The 21,777-nt window shown below is 43.3% G+C and overlaps 4 non-coding genes across 4 annotated transcripts; all 4 read right to left on the bottom strand.

Moving 5' to 3' along the window:
• Window positions 1-11,278: 11,278 nt before the first annotated feature.
• On the bottom strand, window positions 11,279-11,351 carry trnav-cac (transfer RNA valine (anticodon CAC)). The gene has a single exon. It is a non-coding gene; the product is annotated as a tRNA-Val (tRNA).
• Window positions 11,352-11,796: 445 nt separating this feature from the next.
• On the bottom strand, window positions 11,797-11,868 carry trnae-uuc (transfer RNA glutamic acid (anticodon UUC)). The gene has a single exon. It is a non-coding gene; the product is annotated as a tRNA-Glu (tRNA).
• A 5,526-nt stretch (window positions 11,869-17,394) lies between these two features.
• trnal-aag (transfer RNA leucine (anticodon AAG)) lies at window positions 17,395-17,476 on the bottom strand. Its single transcript has one exon. It is a non-coding gene; the product is annotated as a tRNA-Leu (tRNA).
• A 2,757-nt stretch (window positions 17,477-20,233) lies between these two features.
• On the bottom strand, window positions 20,234-20,315 carry trnal-aag (transfer RNA leucine (anticodon AAG)). Its single transcript has one exon. It is a non-coding gene; the product is annotated as a tRNA-Leu (tRNA).
• Window positions 20,316-21,777: the final 1,462 nt, after the last annotated feature.

Genomic DNA, 21,777 nt, shown 5'->3' with positions numbered 1-21,777 from the left:
GTCCAAAATTCAGCAGCCAGAATCCTGACCAGATCTAGTGCAAGTGTTCACATTACTCCTATCCTGGAGTCCTTGCACTGGCTTCCGGTCAAATTCCGCGTAGACTTTAAAATCCTCATGCTCACCTACAAGGCTTTACATGGCTTGGCACCTCAATACCTGTCTGAACTTTTATCGCCCTACTCCCCACCTCGCAACCTCCGCTCTTCAAATTCTGCCCTCCTTACTGTCCCCCAAGCCCGTCTACATTGTATGGGCGACAGGGCCTTCTCCTGCTATGCCCCCAAGCTCTGGAACTCCTTGCCCAAGGATATTAGAGAGTCACCTTCTCTAAACTCCTTCAAATCCAGACTCAAAACCCTCCTTTTCAGAAAAGCCTTTACTTAACTGGTTCCATTCTTCACCCCTCTGCTCTTCTTAATACCATCTTCCACGGTCTCCTCTATTGTTATTGTTGTATTGTTGTAATTATAATTGTGTCCTGTCTTGTGAAATTTTCTTATTTATTGTTGTAGTCTTCTTATTTATTGTTATTGTCATCCTGTAAAGCGCTTTGAGAAGCCACCTTTAAAGGCGCTATATAAAATAAAGTTTATTATTATTATTATTATAAACCAATAGCATTTAAACCACAGCACCCACAATGCTGCAAGTAAGTGTTTTGCACACTAAGCAGGTCCTCTGACTTTTCCCAGCTTTGTTTTGGTTTTTTTAAGATAACAGTACAGGTAAGACACTGGGATAGGGGGGTCGTCTTCATGGCTCAATAGCATTTCAAATACAACAGCCACACTGCTGAAACCAAGTGTTTTACACACCAGTCTAGCCCCCTAACCTTATACAACCTTGCTGTGGCTGTGGCACCTTTCTTTATTTTTTTATGATTTTTTGAAGATAACACTACAGGTAATACACTGGGACAGGTGGGTCGTCTTCATGGCTCAATAGAATTTGCAGCCACACTGCTGAAACTAAGTGTTTTACACACCACACAGGCCCCCTAACCTTATGCAACCTTGCTGTGGCTGTGGCCCCTTTCTTTATTTTTTTATGAAGTTTTCAATATGGCACCATTAGACAAGCGGTACATGGGGATAGGGGGGTGCTATTCACGAGTCAATAGCTCTTCAAGCACAACAGCCACAGTGCTGCAACCAGGTGTTTTACACCAGACATTTCACCTAACCTTATACAACCTCGCTTTGAGTTGTAGAACATTTCTTTATTTTTTTTTACTGTAATCAAGTGTTGTGCTCACTAGTCAGGCCTCCTGACCTTTCACAGTCATGCTTTGTTGTGTGCAACTTTAATTATCTTTTTAGGATTTTTTGAACATGGCAACTTCCACCGAGATGGGTGGGGGGTGTTGGGGTGCTCTTCAATAGCTTTTTCATCTATACACACAAATGGATGTAACCAAGACACTCAGAACCTGTCACGCAGGGGCTGACTGCTGAGGATAGGGATCCAATGCGGTGCCCTTGGTAGGGTTGGCGTGAGACACAGGCATAATCGGAGTAAACAGGCAGGGGTCCGAGTCCGGGAAGGCGTAGTACAGGCATAGGCACAGAATCGACAGGCGAAGGCGTAGTCGAGGTACTGGCAGGGGTCGGAGTCCGGGAAGGCGTAGAAGTTGCGTCGGTAGACAGAGGTGTAAACGAAGAGACAGGCTTGGGTCAGGATCCGAGAAAGCGTAAAACAGGCGAAGGTACAAAATCGAGTGGCTAAAGCGGTAGTCGGAAAAGCGGGGTCGAGGTCCAGGGGAGAAGTCGTAGTAAGGCAAAGGCGTAGTTAGTACATAAGCTCCAGGAGAGAATCTCAATCGTGAGCAATGACCGGGGGACAGATGAGGGTTTAAGTAGAGGACTGATTGACGCATGGACGTTTGGTACGGAGAGAGCTCGAGGGAATGCGGGAGCGCTTGCCTGCGTGAGGGAGATTCGTGGCAAAACCAACAGAATCAACCTGAACTCACAGAAAAACAAGAATGCCCCCGAGACACCTGCACCCCCCCCGGACCACTCTGGTATCAACACCCCAAAACCCATCCATACCAGCTAACAAGACTCAGAATCGGTGCAACCCTCCAACCTGGACCAAGAGCAGGATGGGACAAGTACCTGCACCACACTACGCACCCCTCATCCAGACCAGCAGGACAGCCATACCACAGACAGCACCATCATGTAACCCCCCTGTTCATTCCAACAGAAAAGCCGAACTGACCCCCACCAGCATGGCGACGCTGCAGCTCTGGTTACACCAGCAGGCCCAATGGGCTCAGAGCTGGGGGACATACAGATGCAGCCATTCAAAATGCGTGGGCGATACCACATTATTTTCCGGTACGCTGTACGCAGTCTACCGCAAGTTACCATTAAATACCGCGAGTTACTGGTAAATACCGCTAGTTACCGTAAATTCTCCTATAATATGACAAGCAAAATAATAGTATCCGGAATTTCGGCAAGGTGGAGCTAATAAACTCAACCTCTCATGTTTGAGCTGTGGCCATCAAAGTCTTTAACGAAGGTATTACTAAAAGTATTAATAATGAATGACCTTGGACAAGCTGTAAGTGTAAACTCAAAGTATTGCCCTGGTCAACATTCTTTTTTTCATTGACCGTCTTTGTAAAAGTAACACCACAGCATTTCGCAATCACGCATTTGTTTCCAATCATGCAAAGTACAGTAATTTTTGAGAATCGATTCACCATGCCTTTCACATGCTCATAAAAGAGATTGATTTAGGAACATAAACATATTACTGTATGAAAACTGTACTGTATACAGTATGTATATGTGTATTTAATGTCTTAACTGTGCCCGTTTAAGTATTGAATATTCATATCTAATTTTACCACTGAAGGGAAATCTTAGTAGCTGAGCATAAAAAGAATAGGAGCATACTGCAACGCGTGTGAAGGCCATAAACGATATTAATTTTGGAACATAAACATACAGTATATGGCTGGTCTCGGTACTTTAAAGAAAACATACACGAAAGATGGTTTCATTATGACCAGAATCGGTCTTGAGATATTTTTAACTTGATTTACAGTATTTGAGAGGTATGTCTTAACACCGATTCTACAGTACGTAAATACTGCTCACGTATGTTTCTAGGTTTATATTATGCATTTCATACGGTCAAATTACTTTTGAGAAACTAATAAGAAGCGCGAAACGGTATGCCCAGGGCGTTTTAGTTTATTTTTACTGGAACTCTGCTTTAACAATGTCGCCGTGGATTGATTAGAGATATCAAGTACATACAAGTAATTTTTTAAATGTTGTAGTTCGTCTTGAAAAAATGTTACGAGTACATCATCTATCAACAATTACACAGGTTCTGTTTCCATATTGCGGATTTTGGTTACGTAATATGATTTTCTAAATTTCACGTTGTGAATATATGATTTGGGCAAACAGAGCCGCAAAGAAGTACATTATGGGTTGTTGTTTTTTTTTTGGAGTTTTATCTAGAACAAGCTATGCTTAAACCTTTGTCTGATTCTTGTGAAACTATCCACACGACAGTTACAGTACCTAGGAGTTGACTTCAGTGATGTCACTGATGGGATGTTTCTAAAAATCCTTCCTCTGTAAAACGTCTTCTCTAGTTGTCCTGCATATGTATTCGGTAATGAAGCTGTGTGTTCTGTCATGGAAATATAACTATCAAGGAAGACACAAAAGAGAGTTCTCACCTGAGTAAGGTCTTTATTTCAATATTGGGAGCCCTGTGGAGACATCACTCCTGCTCTTTGCTCAGTTCGTTTGTGACCTTTTTACAGTGGGAAGCATGAATTCAGGACACCTGGCACCCCCTCCACCTGAGCGAACACCACCTCTTTTTCCTGTCTTTCACCAGAATCCAGTCTCCTTATTCATGCATTAGTTCCTACAGCACAGGTAAATCCCTGTGGGCTGGAGCCCAGCATTTTTCTTAGGGTTTTTTTACAAGATTGGTCAACAGCTGGGTCACCTAAACAGCTGTCTATCACCCTAATAGAGAATGGCCTAAAACTGTGATTATAGCGAGGAGCATACAGTTATTTCCATTCTAATACATCTGAGTTACACTCAGACTGAAAGCAGGGCTATTTACCCATGCCAATAAACCTAAATAATCACCTCTATCAAAGGGGATTACTCCCATGAGCATCTTTTATAGCATTACAATCCCAACATGAGCTCTGGTTATTATTTGTGGCTGACTGATAAAGTATTGATTCCATATCCCCATTTTATGTAAAGTAAAGCTCCTTACACTTAACAGGTACACTGTCGCCCCCCCCTCAGGAAGCTCAACAAACACAGAAACAGTGACAATATAATAATTAATGTTCACTCAGTCTCTGGTGCAGTGGTTCGGTGTCGGCGCAATGCGTAGATCCAGCGATCTCATCCTGTCACTCAGATGGCAGAGTCGGTAGTCAGTTGCACTTGATATGGTCCTTCCCAGCAGGGTTGCAACATCTGGCAGGGTATATCTCCCTCACCACACCCACTCGCCAGGTATCAGGTCGTGTCTTCCCTCTACTGGAGGTCTCCAAGTGTCCAGCACCTGTTCACCAGCCCCGTGCACCACTTCAATTAACAACCTACAATACTACAATAGAGAATTAGCAAATTCAACAATCCATTAGCCAAATTCATCCCTCCAGGAAGTTTCGTTGATTGGCCTGTGATGATATCAAACAGGCTCTATTACACAGTTCTGTTTGATCCAGCCCGCATCCCATGGCGCTCCTTCAGTCTGATGTCTAGTCGATCTTTTAGAGTTCTGTTCCTTCATTCCACTGTTCCAGCAGACTGAGGGTGATCTCAGTCCATCTCACCCCGAATAATCCAGCCACAGCCTGTCCCTTGATCATAATACAAGCGGTAGGTCAGTGCCCACCGAGGGCTTATCTCCATCATCAAGTGTTTGGTAGACACAGAGGCAGTGACAGCAACCCACTGGGAAAACAGATTATAAGAGCCAAGGTTTCCCTTTACAAATGTAAATTGTAAACATTTGCTACTGCATGAAAGGTTTCTCAGGAGCAGGCCGTTTGAGCTGTAGCACCTGCACCTGAACTGTAGTTGAGTTCCTTTGATAAGCATCACATTGAGATACCACATAAGTGGCTACTGCTTCAAACACGGTCCCCACCCAGGTTTGGGTAACCAGCACACCATTTGACTCGCACCCAGGTGTCCAACTGAGTGCATTTGTCGAGCTACAAAGGGCATTAGGCTGTGAGGGCATGCAGGGCGTCCAGTGTGCTGGCAGCACCACACACTTTTCTAACCATGTCCTTTTCTCTGCTTTAGAGGCCTCAGCCTGAATATCCTGTAGCTGTCCCCTTTTCACCAACAGAGGTCTCACAGGGGTCTCAGACTCCTGTTCTACCAGGACTGCGCACCTGACAGCTACATCTGCAAAGTTGTTCCCTCGAGTTACTGGAAACATTTCTTTATTATGTGATTTACACTTTACCACAGCTACTTCAGTCAGCAGCTGCAAAGCTTCTAACAGTTCAGAGACAAACCCAGCATTCTTAACTGGAGTCCCTGCCATGTTGGGGAAATCCGTATTCCTTCACTGCCATCCAAAATTGTGGCATACACCAAATGTATATATACAGTCTATATAAATTGCTACAGTTTTCCATTTAGCATATTTACAAGTTTCAATTAAATCTTTTCATTCGGTCTGCTAGTTCTACACCAGATTATTCACAGTTTATACAGCCAGGCAGGTAGCCTGCACAACACATAAACACGGCCCCTTGGCCACCGCATCAAGGGGTCCTGAATAATAATAACCCACTAGACGATGCCTATCTCCATGCTCCTGCACCAGCACAACGGCTCACAACCCATTTCTTTCAATTACATACAGATTACATACAGATGATCAGTCTGAGGGAATCCAGTCCAGGGCCAGTGCCTGCAAGAAAGCTTGTTTCAAAACATCAAAAACGGTTTCTGCTGCAGGGGTCAAGGCAATTTTGTCTTTAGACTGCACTACCCCCCTTAAACCAATACGTCACTAGACAAGCTCGTTCTGAGAAGGCATTCACCCTGGCTTTATCATGTAGTTGGTTTTATACTCCTTTTTTTTCCTCTCAAGATCCAATACTTGGAGTAGCCCGGCCTTATGGATTCCCTCATTAGGTAAAACAATCACAATATCACATAACTCTACTGAGTTAGTTTACATAAATGCTATTTCATGCAGTAATTCCTTATAAAATGCTGCAGTCTGGGCCTAAAATAGGTCTGGGGTGTCCCCCACCCACATCAGTAGTTGAAACTGTACATATTTTCCCAAGCAGACTGTGACAGCTTATATTTGCTTTAAACACAACCCTTGCACCCCTTCTCCTGTAGCCTCCTGTTACCCGTTAGAAAACTTTATATCACATCTTTATGCTGTTTTAGTCTAAAAACAGGACAGCTGTGCTCCTGTGTCCCCCAGTTACTGCACACTGTAAGATTATTTCAATCCTGAGATAAATTTAGGAAGGCTACAGAGGTGTTTACTAGATTAAAACTGTTAGTTCACACACGGCTCTCGTTTCAGCTTCTGACATGGTCTTTAATTGTGAAATCAAGCCTCTTTCTTCCAATTTCTCCAAAAAACACATTTTTTTTTAGTAACTGCACACCAGCTTATTAGTAGTTTTGTCTTTGAGGTTTTATATCTCGGTATAACATTAAAGTCACACAATAATTTCTAAAAACTGGCGGCTCCCTTTTCTCCTCCTTGGGTGTCTTTTTACCTCCCATTTGCAGCGCTCGCACTTCTGCATGCATGCTTCGCGAGTTATTAAATCAAATCTGTCTCCGCTGTCCGTAATATCAGGAAAGCATAGTTGTACATTCTTGGCAACATCAGGTTTTAACCCACTCAAGTAAATTTGTTTTATTACTGTGGAAGTATCTTCATTCACTTCCTTTTCAACGGCTAACCCCGAGTATACTATCCATAAAGCTAAAAACCTTTCTGTAAAATCTGAAAACATCCTCACTTCCTTCTGCTGACATGCTGTTACTTTTCTCTAATCAGTTTTCGGTGGGTAATGCTCTTTCAAAAATCTCCACACTAATTCCCACCCTTCTCCCAGATTCTCTCTCAAGGCGTTCTATTTCTTCTTTTGCTTTTTCTTTTTCTACATATACAACTTCGTTTCGTTCAGCCATTGCTTTTAGCTTTTCCATCAGGGATTTTTCCGTCTCATCTATGATATTCTGTTGAATTCTCAAATATTCCTCTAAATATTTTTATCCAAAGGTTCATACACTTTTCTACATTCCTGTTCAGCCTAAATTCCGTCTGACAGTCAATATTTCTTTTAAATTTCACTTTGGATTAATCAAACTTTTTTTTTCCCTTCACACCTAACCATTTTCACGTCTCCCACGCGCCCCGCGGAATCCCCCAGTCAAGACAAACTGACAAACTATCACAATACGGGAACACGGACCAGGTTCCAAATCCTGGCTTTAAACACACAGTTGAATCGAGTTACCATTTTCGGCTCTTCTGCAAGTACAGTTCTAGTTACTACCTTCAGCCGTACTGCAGTCGTGTACCAGGATGCAACACCTGGATTTTTTCGCACGCGCAGGGCGAGATGCTATTCCTTCAGCAATCCCTCCTTTTCTACCCCACCTTCACAAAACAGGCATCTAAGACACATACACCATTAACTCATTTTTCTGTTGTACTCGCTTCAGCTTCAGGAAAACCCTGAACCCACCACAGCAACATGGAGAGGACAAGGGACTTTTTAGAAAAGAGGAGTCCTTACCTCTTTTTAGAAGCGGCCGCCTAACTTTTCCTCTCCATGTCCGTGTGGTTTAATTTAGATGGATACTTCTTCATCATTTGGGTCACGTATCCGCCAATCTGCCTCCTCCTTTTTAGAGGACGTTGTAAGCCTTTAGGAACAATATGATCTAGCAACAAGGTTATGTCACTGTAGTTAGGCTTAAGACAATCAAGAACAAGGCGCTTGCCTTTCTTCTAAATTCTTTACGATCATCAGGCAATTAAGGAAAAGACTTAACTAATGCAAATAATTCACTAGGAGACCAATGTCAATGTACTGTACATATGCTGGAGTTCCTTCTGGACCTGGAAAAATGCACATTGGTATTTCACAAACAAGTGGCTCCGGACCGCTTTCTAATTTCGGTGGAGACTTTTTCTTTTTAGTACGCATGGCCATGACTTTAGCTGCAGCTTGCTGTTCTTTAGTTTCAAGACTAGTCTTTTTTTTTAAGCTTCCCATTATTTCTGTGATTCCTCTTTCCATTAAATAAGTTTTCCAATTCATTTTCTTTCATTTCTTCTCCTTCTCTTCTAAGTTTCCCCTTCTTCAGGAAACTTCTTTTTCCTAATTCAACTTTCCTCTGTCCATTCTGATTCACTTACAAAGATCCTTCATAGTTATGGGCCCCTAATTATCATATATAAATTATGTGCAAGTTCCCTTACACCTATTACCCTAGCTTTACAGTTCATGAACATAATTTTTTTCCCTAACCCAGGCTATAATTGTTTCTCCGAATTTGTCGTACATGTACTTTTGCTGGACTGCTCGGTCCCATTTTCGTCTTTGAATTTTTATTTCCCATTTTTACCGATCGGTGCCTTACTTAGAACCTTATCACATTAACTACTCCGCAGAGCAAAAACCACACGTCTGTGTTAAGATAAGTTCTTTATATGAGTCCCAGACTCATCAAACCCGCGTGAGAACACCCCTGTGGCTCGCTTCTCAAACTATTAATTTTAAAGGATCACTTACTGACGTCAGACAGCTGCCAATTCTACAGACGCGTCTCTGGAAGGATAAACAGTTTATCCTCCGAGGTTCGTCCAATTTGCTAAAATTTTCCGGGTCCGGATGGAGTTTCAGCAGCCGTTCGCGTTCAGGTTTGTGATCCCGGACGAGCCCCCAAACTGTCATGGAAATATAACTGTCAAGGAAGCCACAAGAGAGAGTTCTCACCTGAGTAAGGTCTTTATTTCAATATTGCAATATTGGGAGCCCTGCTGCCACTTCGCCAAGTGCATCAGAGACTCAATTTGTTACAAGCAGTACAGGGTTTTTATAAGACGTTGCGCTGTAAAAAAGTTCAGCACTTGGTCCCTTCTAAAACTTCCCCTTTCTCTAAGAGAAAACAGATTACATCATAGAGCGAGAGAAGAAAAACTAGATTTGTTATTCAAAGCTTATCAGTTACTTTCAGCTAATTCTAATGACCCAGACAGCATATATTGTTTTGGTACATTGTCTTCTAAACTAACCTGTTTCCGCCCGGTCTCGAACCGGGGACCTTTCGCGTGTTAGGCAAATGTGATAGCCGCTACACTACGGAAACCTGCAGGGGCTGCTGCTGGTGTCTCGCTTGCGTTTCGGGCTGAGAAAGGGACGCGTCACTTTAGGCAGGGGGCGCTGGAGAGAGGAACAAAGGGCGCGATGAAACAAAATGCCAAAATCCGGGATCGAACCAGGGACCTTTAAATCTTCAGTCTAACGCTCTCCCAACTGAGCTATTTCGGCGGTGCGCAAAGCCCACAGCCACCTGCTCCAGCCTTCCTGTGTTGTGGCATGAGCGCACCAAGAGTAGCGGGAGAGTGTTGCAGGAACGTCACTCAGAAGGAAAGCCACCCAGCTGCGCCCTCTGAGCTCTGTCCAGCGCATCTTCCTCGCATGGACTCCTGCCTGCGACAGGCAGGAAACAATTAGCAAGAACAGAACGGCACCCCATGGGTGTCTCATGACCGCACCTTAGGTTGTGACACGTGCAGGTGTGAGGGGTTGCCGGGCTACTTTGGAGCAGAGCTTGGGCGGAGGGGGGGCGGGAAAGCAGACAAAGAGGTGACACCTCAAGGTCTGCACGATCACAGCTCTCCGCCGCCCCAGGCTTCCGCTCGATAAGCTACTGGACACACCCGCCCCTCCTCACACAGACCGTGGAAAAGCCCCCAAGTGGGAGGGCTCTCTCTTCCTCCCAGGAGCTCTTGGACACGACGCACAGACAGGGCGCGGGGAGCCGCCGCCTGCAAACACGGCTCCAGGCAGGACTCCACTCCGCAGGAGCCGCAGAGCAGAGGAGATGAGGGCAGCTTAGCTCCTGTGCAGAGACCTGAGCTGTTGTTGCTGTGGATGCTGTCTTTTCTGCACTCGGGGTAGGAGTGAATGTTGAGTTGCCCTTAGAAATGAAGCAGAGCACTTCAACGGCACGGGTGTGTGTGTGTGTGCGCCCTGGTGATTCTGGGAGACAGATCGAACCTGGGCTAAAAGAGAGGGGGCTTAGACCTCTTCTATTTGCTAGTTCAAAGTTGTACAACCCATTTGTATCTGCTAGGCGGCGCAGTCGTCGTGCACAAAGAACGCTTTGAAAAGCGTCAAAGGCAAGTCATTCCGAGTTGGTCGTTTGTGTTTTCCGTTCAGACGCGAAATGCTGAAATGATCTCTCGGCTCCTCGGTTGTCATTTCTGCTCCGTAAAGGGATCACAGCACGCGTCGGCTTCCAGCATGCTGGGTCGGGACACGATGCCGGGGGTTGGAGAGAGCGATGTCTTCCTCGTTAGTATAGTGGCAAGTATCCCTGCCTGTCACGTGGGAGACTGGGGTTTGATTCCCCGACGGGGAGTAGCATTTCTTTCACCTTCTTAGAGAAATGACTGCCTTTCACTTCTCTGTTTTCTTTCACAGCGTCGTGCACCTTTTCATTGCTCTCGCTTTCAGAGCCTCCGCACGGCACACGACTCGACATCAGGAAGCACATTGAAGTGAAAGCAGGAAGCGCTGCGACATGCACTGTGCAGATCCCGCCACACTAAGAGGTGAGTGGGTCTGTTCGATGCACAAAGAACGCTTTGAGAAGCGTCAAAGGCAAGTCATTCCGAGTTGGTCGTTTGTGTTTTCAGTTCAGACGCGAAATGCTGAAATGATCTCTCGGCTCCTCGGTTGTCATTTCTGCTCCGTAAAGGAATCACAGCACGCGTCGGCTTCCAGCACGGTGGGTCGGGACACGATGCTGGGGGTCGGAGAGAGCGATGTCTTCCTCGTTAGGACCTGTCACCTGTCCCCACCTGTCACGCGGGAGACTGGGGTACATCAGGACGCGCATTGAAGTGAAAGCAGGATGCGCTGTGACATGCACTGTGCAGATCTCGCCACACTAAGAGGTGAGTGGGTCTGTTCGATCACAGCGCTAGACGAATCCCCAATTCCCTTTTGTGCCTGGCGACAAAAGATGTCTGTTTCCGCCCGGTTTCGAACCGGGGACCTTTCGCGTGTGAGGCAAACGTGATAACCACTACACTACGGAAACAGTGGTAAGACATGCCCAGCGGCCCAGTGCTGAGCTTCGCCAATGCGATTCAGCTGCTTCCAGTGCCTTTATTGGAGTGCGCTGATGGACCGTGCTCTCTCTCCAGAGACCAGCACGCCTGTCATGGACGGAGCAGGAAAGGCGGCGCCACATTCTACAGCCCTCTCCACGCAATCGACGAAATCGGGCTACTGAAGTGGAGAAAATCGCCTCTCCAGAAAGTGCAAATATCATCTTGGAGACTATAAATCCTATTGCCGAAGTTCAGCCCTGTCTACCAGAGTAACCCTCCCACAGCGATGATCAGCTCGTCTCACACGCGAGAAGTTTCGGCTGTAAACAAGCTCCCCCTCTTCTCGCACGTTTTGCACGTTCGAGTAGTTTTAATGCGGCTCCTTCGTACAAGGTGCTGATCTTTTGGAAAGCAGGTGGCAAAACTGACACGTTCCCATACCGGGAGTCGAACCCGGGCTGCCTGGGTGAAAACCAGGAATCCTAACCACTAAACCATATGGGAGCACACAACCCTGCTGTTCCGGGCATCATGCAAGCAAACTACATAAATATGAGAACACGCAAGAGAGTTGTCACTCAGAGTGTCGAAGGGTCGATGTATACTGGGGCTCAGTTGAAATGCAACGTCAGGACTTTTCCGAATTATGTCTGTTGTACTTGCAGGTCCTGCGCTGCTTTTGAGCCGACAGAGCTCGTCCTGGTCTGTCGGCACAGCCCAATTGCAAATGATCGGCTCCGGTTACAGAAGAAACGTGCATTTGGTACTGTTGTAACAGAAGGAATAAGGTTCTTGATCCCAAGATGAAGTAAAACAGATGAGTTTATTGCATGCAAGGAACAATAAAGCTGAAGTCTTGTTTCCCGCAAGAAACAACAAAACCGAAGTATTGTTCGATGTGCCGGTACAAACTTTTAGGTTATATAGTCCTTGCTTGCTGCTTCAGACGTCATTCAATGTTATGGTAAGGGGGGGGGTCATGGTATTTGGCCAGTTAAGAGGCCCAAATGGTCAGTTTAAGATTATGCCCCCAGGGGGTTCCTTGTTCGCATCTGGAATCCTTATCAGTTAACCCCCTTTCGTGCCATAAACCCCTGTTGCTTAGAAGTCTAATTTTCAGGCAGAACTGACTTAAGTTAACCCTTTTTACATCTTATCTCTTACTTCATTCCCCCCTTATAAAATATGGCATACGTCAGGACTGCCTATTTTTACACATACAATGTCAGGGCAGATCTTTCCTTTTTAAAATGTACAGGCATGCATTACCATGACATTGTGTGTTCCACAGTTACAACAAGATGTTATTGATGTTTTAGATCAGTATCCAAGGGGAAGGGCAGTCCGTACCACGGGATCATCTTTGTCATACACTTGGGTATGTGCCAGCCCACATCCCATCATTATACAACCCCACATTTTTACACATTTGTTCTAACCACTATTAAACATCTATTAAAGCCCTCAACCTGAATTCTCCCCTTTCCCCAATAGAGGTTTCACAGGGGTCTCAGACTCCCGCTCTCCCAGTGCCGCTCGTCTGGCATCTGCATCTGCATGGTTGTTACCTTGAGTTACTGGAATTCTTTATTTATTGTGTTATTTACACCTTACTCAAGCTGCTTCTGTCGGCAGCTGTAAAACTACAAATCAGTTCAGAGACAAGCCCAGTATTCTTAACTGGAGTCCCTGCAGTTGTGAGAGAATCCTATTTCTCCATAGCCATCCAGAATTGTGGCCTACATGCAACAAATACATACATTATATACATATACAGTAACCCTTTGTCCACACTTACATATAAAGGAATGGTTGATCCATCTGAGGAAACCCCAGTCTCAGCACCTGTAAGAGAGCTTGTTTCAAATTATTACAGGCGGCTTTTGCTGCTGGAACCAAGGCAATCTTGTCCTTGTACTGCACTCCCCCCTTAAGCAGATCTGTTAAAAGTTGTGCTCACCCCGTAAAAACATTGCACCCTGGCCCTGTTAAAATTCCATAATGCTCGACACAAAAGGGCCTTATTATAACTGCTTAATATTAGACACTCTAAAGCTGAAGCAACTCAGACTTGTGGGTTTCTTCGTCAGGGGAAGAACTCAGAATAAGTAAACAGATCTTCTCACAAGACGTTATTCTCTCCAGTCTTGATTCTAAACCTACAGCGTTTCAGCATGTCTGGTTTCGAGACATTCGAAAAAATCCAAATTGTTTCCACTATTGCAACTAATTGTATAAAAATACAAACACTGTTTATCTAACTACTTTTACGTCCACCTGTACTGTACTTATACGTTTCAGACGCTCTTATATTTTCCAATCTCCTTACAGATGCAGCCATTCAAAGTGCGCGGTACAGACACGTACCGGAGGTAATTGGCTACGGCGTCGTGCATCGTGACGCGCGATGACGCAAAATACCGCGGTATGTGATTGGTTGACCGACAGGGGCACTCGTGGTCCGTTGGTCTGTCATAGAAAGACTTACTGTAAACGTCTTTACTGTGCCCGTTGTAGATATTGAATTTTACCACTGAAGGGAAATCTGAGTAGCTGAGCATAAAAAGAATAGGAGCATACTGTAATGCGTGTGAAGGCCATAAACGATATTAATTTTGGAACATAAACATACAGTATATAGCTGGTCTTGGTACTTTAAAGAAAAAAATACACACCAGTATTCCATTTCTCCCTAAACATTGTAAACTTCGAAGTCTTTAACTAACGTGATACCGGAGTCAACAAGCATACTTTTAGAATTTGATTAAAAGGGAATATAATATGGAATCGCGTATCTCAAGAATTTAATAACGGTATGATTATATCCATGTACTGCGACAGGGCTCTGTAGGGCTGTTTCGCCTATGTATTCATGTGAGCTCTCTTTTAGCCCACTGGTCTAGGTGCGTGACTACCAACTGGCAGGTTGTGTGTTCGAATCCAGCTGGTGCTGGACTTTTCATTTTTATTTATTTATTTTTTAATCACGTAACATAAACATATTACCGTATGCAAACTGTATACAGTATGAATATGTATATTTAATGTCTTAACTGTGCCCATTTAAGTATTGAATATTCATATCTAATTTTACCACTGATGGGAAATTTTATTACATGGGGATTCAGTTGTCTGAAAAAACGCGTTTATTTCGGGCTGAAAAACACGTTTTGAAAAGTGTGCTGTTACTGCCCCATAACTTACATGGGGTTGACCAAACTTGCAGAAACATGTTTATTTCTGCTGAGAAACACGTTTTGACCCTTTCTGCACACTGGGGTTAAGAGCTGAGTGTGTGGGCTCTTCTGAGCATAAAAAGAATAGGAGCATACTGTAACGCGTGTGAAGGCCATAAACGATATTAATTTTGGAACATAAACATACAGTATATGGCTGGTCTCGGTACTTTAAAGAAAAAAATACACACCAGTATTTCATTTCTTCATAAACATTGTAAGCTTCGAAGTCTTTAACTAACGCGATACCGGAGTCAACAAGCATACTTTTAGAATTTGATTAAAAGGGAATATAATATGGAATCGCGTATCTCAAGAAATTAATAACGATATAATTATATTCATGTTGCAAAAGAACTGCAACGGACATAAACACTCCCTTGCTTTTAACAGAGCGTTCCATAATTTCTAACTACGAAAATGCCAGGTGAAAGGATTTGTAAACATATTTTGTTAAAGCAAGTCAGTTTTTTTCCGCAACACATAAAATACATTTTTCCAAGAAAGTTTAGCCTTTGTCACTAATGAAACCACTAAATAAAGACATAAATATAGAAATCTTAAGATTTGTTTTATTTAATGTTGGTAGCAGGATGAACTGTCAGAGTGTATATTTTGTCGCAGAGTTGCTACAAGATGTTAACAGTGAAAAAGGTATTTAGAAATGAGTTATTTCAAGATGAAAAAGAAAACATACACGAAACATGGTTTCATTATGACCAGAATCGGTCTTGAGATATTTTTAACTTGATTTACAGTATTTGAAAGGTATGTCTTAACACCGATACTACAGTGCTTAAGTACTGCTCATGTATATGTTTCTAGGTTTATATTATGCATTTCATATGGTCAAATTACTTTTTGAGCAACTAATAAGAAGCGCGAAACGGTATCTGTTTTAGTTTCGTTTTGTGCTGGGACCCGTGGATTGATTAGAGATATCAAGTACATACAAGTCATTTTTTAAATGTTGTAGTTCATCTTGAAAAAATGTTACGAGTACATCATCTATCAACAATTACACAGGTTCTGTTTCCATATTGCGGATTTTGGTTACGTAATATTATTTTCTAGATTTCACGTTGTGAATATATGATTTGGGCAAACAGAGCCGCAAAGAAGTACATTATTGGTTGTTGTTTTTTTTTTGCAGTTTTATCTAGAACAAGCGATGCTTAAACCTTTGTCTGATTCTTGTGAAACTATCCACACGACAGTTACAGTACCTAGGAGTTGACTTCAGTGATGTCACTGATGGGATGTTTCTAAAAATCCATCCTCTGTAAAACGTCTTCTCTGGTTGTCCTGCATATGTATTCGCTAATGAAGCTGTGTGTTCTGAGCCTGGATCTCTACATTTCTGTATGAACCAGCTTAGAGGGCTAAAGACAGCTTGTGTTTAAATTGAGTGTAAGGCAATTTATGCTTCTAAAGTCATGGTCAGCATTTATTTTTGTACTGTGCTGTAAACTTGTTCTGTTAAAGTCACATTATTTTATAGCGTTTTTATAGCGTTATCAAATCCAGTGGCGCTGTGTGTTAGTTTCCTGACTCCCATGTCACATGGTCTGTGATTGAAACCTGTAAAACCGGTTTAATTCGCCACAGCCAGCACTCTTCAGGTGTGAGGGTCTTCTGCTCAGAATGAAACGCTAAAATGTTTGTGTATATTCTAATGGTAGTGGGGGCAGGGTGTGTGGGAACAGGTTTGGTTGAAATTGCATTGGAGATCTATGTTCTTCACACCTGAAACATTTTCTCTGAAAGCATTTTCTTCACAGTTTAACCGATCTTGTTACAGCATGTTACAGTTTACTATTATTAACCATATTAATTTTAAGTGCTTAATGTAAAATCTTGTAAAAATATATTTTCATTGTTCAAATAAACATTAAGTCTGACTATCATATAATAAGTTAAATACAAAACTAAAGAAAAAATAGGGTTAAATATAATTCAAAATATTTTGCTAACAATGTTAACTGTTGATGAATAATAAAATTTATTAACTAAGGTGTAGGATGGCACAGTTGTTAGTATGTTTTTTGTTTTGTTTCTTTTTCATAAATACAACAGTAGTACCTGATGTCTCAGTGGCTTTCAAAATTAAATTATGCATGCAAACCTGTGAACTAGAAAGATAACTAAGATATCCATCCATTATATTCCATAATATCCATGAAATATATGGCGCTGAAATATGTGTGACGCAGTGGTGGCCTGACACGGTGAGGTGCCCTGGCAGCTGTATGATGCAGTGGTGGCCTGGCACGGTGAGGTGCGCTTGCAGCTATGTGGCACGGTGAGGTGCGCTGGCAGCTGTGTGATGCAGTGGTGGTCAGGTATGTAGAGGTGTCGAGCGAGGCATGCTTTTTGCACGCATGAAGTAAATCCCACGATCGCTTTTGAACTTGGACAAAGTCCTTCCAAAGGAGCGCTATGCGCAAAGATTTAACAAGCTCAACCCCCGCCGACGATTTGGTGTGAAGAAGCAGAACATTCAAGTTTCACAGACAGAAGCAGCACGCCAGCACAGCCAACATTAAAACGGAGGGCACACTACGATTTGCATTGACACAAAAGTGATCTGGGCAGACGTCATTCCCTGCATAACGCAAAAAGTGGCAAGGCGCTTTTGGGTTGAGAGGACGCAAGAAGGTTTTTGTTTTGTGCCTTGATGTCAAGCTGAGAAAGTATCTTTAAACACTTTGCTTAGTTTCTCGAGAGACTGCCAAAAAGCAGTTCCCTCCCTTTCGTCTGAAGCCAGCTGAAAGGGGGTCTCGACAGAAGCACCTGGCAGCGGTGGGATTCGAACCCACGCCCCCGAAGAGACTGGAGCCTTAATCCAGCGCCTTAGACCGCTCGGCCACGCTACCCGCTGTGTGTTGTCTCTTTGTCTCATTACTTGCCTGGAGGAAGCCGGGTGGGTTTTGCTCTTGTCGCCCGACTTAGTGGCGTTATGACCGTGGAACCGACTGCACCTGCTTTTTCTGAGATGCTTCCCCTCTCATGGCGAGATCTCGACTTCTTTAACACCTCTGGATAAAGATCTTCTGTGGAGCAGGTTTCAGACCTCTGCGTACAGCACCCTTGATGTCATTTTATTTTTACAGCAGCCGCATCTGGAAATTTGTGTCTTTTACGTTTTATTTGAACAACAAAACTACATACAATACAAACAAGAGCACATATAACGTATCAAGAAAATCGTCAGGGGCACATGCTATAATACAATTACACTTTATGAAAAACGATTACACAAGGTAAATAAAGATAAGGTCCGCACAGCTTGTTCTTACATTTCGAAAGAGTCCGTAAATACCCCTTTACGTCTATTTTGAACTGTTCAAACGTAGGACTCTTCCCAGACCATTTCACTTTATACCACATTCCTAAACGAGGATGCTTCTCCTGTTTTAGAACTATTTTGGGCGGTATGGCTTATACAGCACACCCACAGTATTCTAATGGTGGACTGCAGATCTGTGCTATAGTTCAGTCGAATTCAAAGGATCCAGCAATCGTACTGGATTTGACTGGGATTCTGAAATGTCTCTTGCAAAAGTATTCGGGTTTGCTTGAACCTTTGATACAAAATGTGATCTGATCTGAAACTAGCCAGCTTACAATCTCTGAGGTAGTTGTCACTAAACTCGGACGTGATGTGGCACACATGTGCCGTGTGCCTTTACTTTTGTAAAAAACTGGTACTGGGAAAAGTTTCTTAATATTTCTTTTGATTAGCATGCAAGAAAATGTGATTTTACCTATGGAATTTCCCGCCAGTGTGGAGCTTGAATTCACAACCTTGAGACTCAGTGTTCAAGAGTCACAGAAGAGGTCAGCCTGGTCTTCAGTTTGCCAAAGATAAGCTCAGGCAGTGCTCCTCTGTAAAGCAGATTGTTCGGATCGGTTATGTAGGACGGTACTTCGATACTAAGATCGTTTGCAGCACACGCATGGTTTCCCCCTTCACGCAAAAAACATAGACGAAGGAAGCTCTATTGTCTTGGGCTGCTGACTCCCGGATTTAAAGTGCTCTGGGTGCCAGCTAAGTCTCTAACAAGCACACTATAAAGACAGGAATTACACTTTGCTCACGTCACGCATGGAATGGCGAGGCTTCTTGATCCAATATTATCTAGTCTTACCTCATATGGTGCCGATTCCTGGTTTTCATTTAAGAAAGAGCACTGCAAACACCGTAAACAGTGCAAAACGTGTGATGAAAGAAGTCTTTTCCCCCCTTTGTCTAAAGCAGAACACAGCGGAGTCATGCCGAGGGTTGTGAGATCAAGATTTCAGTGGAGCACTGTCGTCTACGTCTTTAGCTACATGAGTTGGACATCCTCTTGTACACGGAAAGCAGATTGAGATCCTCTGACATGAAAAGTGCCAGATAAAAGCCATTTCTCATCCTTTCTCTTAGTGGTGGAGCTATCGCATGTAAATGAGGCAACTTGCAAGCCGAGCATGCTCGGTGCACACCGAACGCAGATGTCTCAGAGCAGTTGAGACGTGTCCAAGTGGCTGTCAAAGGACAGCACTTTGCTGGCACCGTGGCTTAGTTGGCTAAAGTGCCTGTTTAGTAAACAGGAGATCCTGGGTCCGAATCCCAGCGGTGCCTTTCTTCCTGTCTTACTGTACAGAATTTATCCTTATGGGCAAATCCCATACCTTTTAATTCAGGTGAATGCAAGTGTTCGTTTCCTTTCTGGAACAACTTGTTTTGAAAGAAATCTATACAGCTTGAGAAAGATGAAACACAAATCTTGCTTATCAGTGAAGAAGAGGTGCTCCCAGCAGGCCAGCTAATACCAGCAAGTTTTTTTTCACCCTGACCCAGAGAATGGAGAAAAGTGAGGCGCCTGTGGCTCTGCAGTGTAATCAGTTCGGGAGTTCGGCGGTTAGCTGAAAGAGTGGTAAATGGAGCTCGCCCCAGCCCGTCCTTATTCTTTTAAAGAGGATAAAAAATTAACTTCGCCGCCACTACTACCGGTTTTTAAAGACTGCCATGGGCACGGAAAAAAACACACCACAGATGACTTTTCTGGAACCGAAGCAGAGATTCCTTTACGAACCAACTGATAAAGCTCAGCCAGTGAATACTGTTAACAGAATGTGAAAGCACGATCAACTTTGTAACTGCAACCACAGGAAAAACAGCAAGAAGCAGGCTCCATTCCCCATTTAAATCTGTCGTGCGAAGCATGCTTTTTGCACGCATGAAGTAAATCCCACGATCGCTTTTGAACGTGGACAAAGTACTTCCAAAGGAGCGCTATGCGCAAAGATTTAACAAGCTCAACCCCCGCCGATGATTTGGTGTGAAGAAGCAGAACATTCAAGTTTCACAGACAGAAGCAGCACGCCAGCACAGCCAACATTAAAACGGAGGGCACACTACGATTTGCATTGACACAAAAGTGATCTGGGCAGACGTCGTTCCCTGCATAACGCAAAAAGTGGCAAAGCGCTTTTGGGTTGAGAGGACGCAAGAAGGTTTTTGTTTTGTGCCTTGATGTCAAGCTGAGAAAGTATCTTTAAACACTTTGCTTAGTTTCTCGAGAGACTGCCAAAAAGCAGTTCCCTTCGTCTGAAGCCAGCTGAAAGGGGGTCTCGACAGAAGCACCTGGCAGCGGTGGGATTTGAACCCACGCCCCCGAAGAGCCTGGAGCCTTAATCCAGCGCCTTAGACCGCTCGGCCACGCTACCTCCGATGTACTTTGACAACTTAACTTCTGGATTTAGAGACATTTACCTTAGTGTCGGTATACTAAGATGTTTTGGTAACGAGGAAGGAGGGACAAAGCAAATTGGCAGAATGTGTGCTATTTTTAGTCCTCACATGCCAGAGGGTCAATATTAAAAAAAATGTAACAGTATAATCTCTTGTACTTCACAATTTAATAGTGTCTGTTACATTGTGTCTCACACCTCAGTGTCAGAATTGTGAGACGAGTTTGTAATCAGGAGGGAGGGCCATAGCAATTCAGCAGAAATTGCATTCATCTTTTCCCAATGCATTCTCACATGGCATTTTCTCACATGCCATGTTCAGAGGGTCATATTTTTAAAATGGTACCGTAAAATGTCCTGAAGTTCAGGATTTTGACAGTCTGTTATATTGTGTCTCACACCTTGATGTCAGAAATATGAGACGATTTTAAAATCAGGAGGGAGAGCCCTAGCAATATAGCAAACAGTGCATTTACCATTTGCCAATGTATTCTCTCATGCCATGTTCAGAGGGTCGTATTTAAAAAAACAGTACAGTAAAATGTCCTGAAGTTCAGGATTTTGATAGTCTTTTCCATTGTCTCTCACACATCTGTGTCAGAATTTTTAGACATTTTTATAACTAGGAGGTAGGTTCACAGCAATAAGCAGAAAGTGCGATCACGCCCTGCTCATCCTCAGTTAACCATATATTCTCATATACCATGTTCTAAATGTCCCATTTAAAACTGCTATATTAAAATTTCTTGCAAAAAGCAAGAGTTTGAGACTTTTTATGATCAGAAGGCAAGGTCGTGGAAAATATGCAGAAAGTTCCAGTGAATTTACGTTTTGCCTTTGTCTTATTTACTCGTGGTATAACATGCCAGTTTGTTTTATTGTGAGTTGTGTTTCTGAAATGTGTTTCATACAAAAATGCAATTTGGACAGTCTCTACTTACATATTCCATTTTACTGAGGATATGTACAGTAATACATCTGGATAAGTATTTTTAAAAATGACTGTAGAGAGCCATCTACAGGCGAAAGATGACATAACATCACAGCAGCAGCATTTAAAATGGAATGAGAAACGCGAAGCAGCAGCTGGTGAATAAGAAGCCAACTTCAGCCTCGTTAATGCAATAGCATTAGGTGAGGTGGAAAAATATTTCTTGCTCTGAATCTTAACATTTTTATAGGAGGTGTTCTAGGACTTCTTGCCTCAGAAAAAAAAACTGCCAGTACATCACTTATTTTTACTCCATCAATAGCAGCAGTGTTATCAGTACTGAGCCCTAAATGTAGGTCCTGTCATCATATAAAAAGTCGAAAGTATCGACTGCATTCAACTGATAAAATGTATCTTCTATGAGAGTTACATCTTTATCCAAAATACATCGGAAACAAATTTGCACATTTTTTTGGGGATCCTGAAGACTGAGAATCAAAACATTTT

This window comes from Lepisosteus platostomus, chromosome 5, assembly GCF_059453375.1.
Source record: "Lepisosteus platostomus isolate fLepPlt1 chromosome 5, fLepPlt1.hap1, whole genome shotgun sequence".
In the NCBI taxonomy this organism is placed as follows: Eukaryota; Metazoa; Chordata; class Actinopteri; order Semionotiformes; family Lepisosteidae; genus Lepisosteus; species Lepisosteus platostomus.
The sequence above is the reverse complement of the archived record's forward strand: the minus strand, read 5'-3'. Positions and strand labels throughout refer to the sequence as shown.